Below are 5,529 nucleotides of genomic sequence, written 5' to 3'. Positions count from 1 at the left end.
AAATAAAAAATAAAAAACTATTTTTTACTATATTTTTAAAAGAATTTAATCTTTCAAAGTTATGAATAATAAAATTAAAAAATATATATTTTTGCTTAGTAGATTAAAAAAAAACTTGAATAAAAGAAAAATATCAAAAATAATAATAGCAATGAGGAGTGATAGGAACCTACAAAAGAGAAATAAAAAAGGTGACAAGAAACTAAAAGAATACAGAGGTGATAGTAAGAAGCTAAAAATAGGTGGGTGATATGAATAAACAGAGAATAGAAAAAAGTAATAGGAATTAGCAAAGAACCAAAAAAAATGCAACAGAAAGAATAGATAATAAAGAAGAAGAAAATCCTGCAATAAAAGAGATTTATATATAGGAGTCAACAATAAATAGATTAGATCAAAAGAACTACTCAAATAAAACCTGCAAGGAAGAATTCAACATTAGTGTTATGTAACAAGAAATTATTATCAATATGAGTACAACACCAAGAACTATATAGAAATTTTCTATAGGAACTATATAGAAACTTTCTATAGGAACTTCACCTTCTACAAGAACTCTATAGAAACATGCTACAGGAACTATATAGAAACCCATTACATGAATTGTAAAACAGAAAAAAAAAAGAAACTAGTTCATATGAGACCAATTAAATGGTATAAAACTAAAATAATATAGTGAAATATGCAAAACGTATTGGAATGTTGAATCCTGCAACAAAGATAGAGTTAAATGTCTCTTTTTTTGGTGTCAATCCTTCCAAAATAAGAGAGAGAAAAATGCAAGAAATAGCAATCCTTTGGTGGCAAGCCTTCCAAGCTCAAAGCAAGGATTAGAGTGCTCTAATACCATGTAAGAAAGTGATAAAAATGGAGAGCAATGAAATAGTCCAAGTGAGTTTGAAATGAAAAATAGTTACCATAAAACTTTCCACCAAGAGATATTGGAATAAGAAAATTCCAATGAGCAACCACCAAAGAATAAATAAGAACAGATAGGGATTTTGAAAAAGGGAAAAGCAAAGAAAAACCCCTTGTGTAGTATTATGAATGTTGGAAAATGAGAGAGAGAGAGAGAGAGAGAGAGAGAGAGAGAGAGAGAGATGAGAATGGAGTTGCATTTGTAATTCTCATTTCTATAGATATCATGTCACTCATAATAAGTGTGTCCAAAGTGTCAAGATCCTCTTAAGCGGGATAAACTAGTTTTTTTATAAAAGAAATTACATAAAATGAGTTGTCCTCACACATGGACAAGAGAACAAGTAAGTGACATGTCCTCACATGCGTACAAAAGTATAAAATACAGGAGGGGTGCCTTAGTTTATCGCATTTAATAAATAAATACAACCAAGGAAAGATTATTAATTCTACCATGGTTATATATTTGAGATCTAGGATTATGACAGACACAATAAAGTTAGATAAATTTAAGATACCATAATTTGGCTTTGTAAGACAAAGATTTTAATTGTAGGCCTTATACTCGACATGTTAAAAGAAGATTGTCTCATCATATCTGCATTAAATTCAATATAATTTCTTGTGGTTTCTCTAATATTGTTGACTTCCATGTGTAACTCTAGATTGAGTAGCTTGGGAGTGTGTTTTGGCCTCCTAGCCTTGCATCACATATGCTCTAAGAGACTTCATCAGAATTGCTCCACATACATCTGAATGTACTAGATCAAGAACACCTTCAAATCTGTTATCACTCCTTAGAAAATATGCTTTTGCAAACTTCTTCAACACTTTCCCTTACATACATCAGCATGCTTTGTTTTCACCTCTAGAACACCTATCATTGTCCCACAAAGCAATTTAGTATTCTCTAATGAATATTGCCCATTCTCCTATATCATATCTCTCCAAGATCTCTAGAATTGTTTCTTCCCATGAGTTCCTTAGGAGAATTAGAATTCAAACTATAAAGGAGACTACTCCTAACTCTAATAACTTTATGGGTGATTTCCAATTCTTATGCTTGATTAGCACATGTGCCCCTCTAAAGTGTACATTATACCCTTTATCATGAAGGACATATACAAAAATCAAATCCATATCTAAGTTTGGTACATGCAACACATCATGAAGTGAAATTATATTTTTCATTCTCCCTATGAAATTAAATTTAACTTTTCCAATTGAGTTGAGTTTGGACAAGTTCCCTATATAAATTGGGATGCTTGAATCCTCCTCTTTATAAATGGAGAAGTACTCTCTAACTCATGTCATATAAAATAATGCTCCACTATCTATATATCAAGAAAACTGTGAGGTTGAGCTAATCATACAAGGTATGAGTACAAACTAGTCTTCCATTCTATGACAAAACTCTAATGCACTTTTTGAAGCTTCTACCTACATTTTTTTTTCATTCTTCTTCCTTTGTGTGCAATCACTCACATAGTGAAAAAACTCATGACAAATAAAGCACTTGATCTTAGAGAGGTCCTTCTTCTTCTTCTTCACACTTTGTAAATATAATCATTTGTTAGACAACTTTTCTTTTACTTTCTCTTTTCCTACTAGGGTAATATTTTATTGTTCCACCTCACTTTTCTTAACCTTTCTAGCCTTATTGACAAGACTTAGTCTTAACTCCTTCCGAGTGAGATTACTCCATAATGAATCCCATCTTGGTAAGGTTTTTCATCCACTAAGAACTTGAAAAAAGACATCTCACTCCTTATTAAACCCATTCAGGGTTATGCATACTAGCTCATCATAGTTGGGGATATCTAGATAACAATTGATAACTTTTCCTTGAAAGATCTAAGCCTAGTGAGGTAACTTGTGACATCTTCACCCTTGCTCATTTGGGAAGTCTTCAACTTTTTTCTAGGAATCAGTTTTCTATTGGTGGTAGCATTCTAGTACATATTCAAAATAGCATCCCACATTTTCTTCGTTGTGTTTAACTCTAAGATATGTGAAACAATATAGTCCTTAACACCATCAGGGATTATCCTCCTTGCCTTGGCATCATCCTTCTTGTATGTTACAACTTGTGTTGGATATGTAAGTGCACCTACTGTAACAATGATGACATAATCCTTAATATCATTCTCTTCCTACAATAAAGAAATTTTGGCCTTCAAAGCACCATCTAATCTATCATGATCTCTCAAACTAGCTAAAGTTGTCTCAAGGGATAAACGCAATAATAATTCTAAAGAGGTGAAACTAGGTTTTAGAAACCCTTAATTTTACTTCCTAGGTAAAACCTTTCTAGCCTCAACACCGCTTGGATACCATGTGAAAACTCTATTGCAGTCACTGACTATTAATCTCCTATCTTATAAAGATTATTTAATTGTCAAAATTTAATTTACAGCTAATATTGAAAAAAAAGCGTAGTGACAACTTAATCAATAAAAAATACTTAAAGAAATATGTAACACAATTACAAAATATTTTTGTACAAATTATCCCTGAAAAACACCTAAGGAAAAACCAATGCTACAAAAGTAATTATATTAAACTTTAACAAATTAAAATATACAAAATTCTTTGCCTCTTACTGGCAGAACTACAACAATCTCCCAATTTCTCCAACTGATATTCCTCCACTGCTACTATCCTAACACTATCATTGTGCCTTTACTAATATTGCAAATTTATTTGCTAACTTTGTAAATGCTTCTACAAATTGTTTTCACCAAATTCCCCTAACCCTCTTTTACACTACTTTCATGAGAAAACCAATGACAAAAATCAATTCTCAATCAAGGGTAAGATTTTTAAAAATAACTTAAGAAACCCTAACCAATTTATTTGTAGTTGCTTGAAAAAGAACTTAATTAATTGATAAATAATAACCTTTACTCTAACAAATTTACTCGGAAAATAATTATTAACAAACTAGCAAAACTAACAATACATACATGAAAACAAAAGATACAAAAATTAACATAATAATAATAGCTATCAAGGTTAATTAATTTAATACCTATTAAGACTACCATTGCAACTCATTTAATGCAACTAAGCTTATAAAGAGAGAGATTAACATGAACAAATTCTGAAGGCCGCATAATTATTTCAGCAGAAATTCAATAATAATAAACCGTCACTATCATGACACATAAATTGATTGATTGTTCATTCATAATTCTTTCTACACATGTTCGAAATTTTCTTCGCAAATCTTACTCAGTGAAAAGCGTCATCGCATACGATCTGCAGATGTTTGTGTCCCATATATTACATTGATTATTTGCCAATTGTTCTATCATCATCATTCATAATTATCCTTCAGACAAATTTTCAAAAAAAAATTTGTTGTGGGAACCTTCCATTTAGCTTTCAAATCTGAATTCTGCTTTCATGAATGGTGGTGGAGAAATAATACAATTTACAGATGGATGATTTGAAACAAGACAGAACAATTGATTGATTGCGCACTCTTACTAAATGAAAAGCGTCATCGCATACGATCTACAGATGTTTGTGTCCCATGTACTATTTGCCCATTATTCTGTCTTCATCAATCGTAATTATCCCTCACACAAATTTTGATTTTTTTTCTTTTGTTGTGGGAACCGTCCATTTAGCTTTCAAATCTGAATTCTGCTTTCATGAATGGTGATGGAGAAATAATTATACAATTTACAGATGGATGATTTGAAACAAGACAGAACAGTGAAAACAATGCATGTTACAATCTTCTCTCTCTTTAGTATATAGAAAAAGAAAAAATTGGTCATTTCAATTCACAATTTCCCTATTTAATTGAACAACACTGTAAACGCATGCTTCATGATTCAAATGTATGTATTTATTCTAAGAAATTGTAAATGGTTTTTAACATAATGAATTCAATGTTTAAGTCATATATAACAGTTACCAAGACTTCATAATAAGAATCATAAGATATGATTTATAAAGAGATTTCAACAGAGTTAATAAAAAGGTTTGAAATGTGTATAAAGCACAAAAGAATACTATTAAATTAAGTTGTCAATAAATGCTTGATGTTCTGCGCTATTAAATTTGAAGGACCACATAAGTAACAGTTTTCATGTCATAAAGTTTTTCCTCGCTAGTGGAAGGTATCCGTCGACTTAACCCAGCGCCGAAGAGCAGGTTGGTGAAAGCACAGGTTATGACTAAGACGATCACCTCTCCATGAAGTATGAACAAAAAATCTCGTTACTACTGATAAAGCGAAAGTCAGAAATATGGCTAAATATTTACCAGTTGAAGCTACTGTTTTAACAGTTGATAGAGAAATGTATCGGCCATCTTTATCACAGTACTGCAGTTCAATATTGTCCACGCGGCCAAAAACGAGCGAAATCCAATGGAGGTACGTGATTTCGTTCCCTCGCACAATCATGGCCAGCCTGTTTCCATTTCGTTGCATCAGACCGTAGTCCTCTTGAAGAAAGGGACAGATACTTGTCAAAAGATTCTTTATCACGGAGAATGGTTGAAAACTGTTAACGTCAATGATGTGATACATTTTGTGCACGTTTATATAATACCTGAGCACCGCCATTGTTACAATTATATCTTCCCTGTGAGCGC

Source organism: Cupressus sempervirens, chromosome 4 (genome assembly GCF_028749045.1).
Source record: "Cupressus sempervirens isolate cs-2001-9-10 chromosome 4, ASM2874904v1, whole genome shotgun sequence".
Classification (NCBI taxonomy): Eukaryota; Viridiplantae; Streptophyta; class Pinopsida; order Cupressales; family Cupressaceae; genus Cupressus; species Cupressus sempervirens.
Note: the sequence above shows the minus strand (reverse complement) of the source record.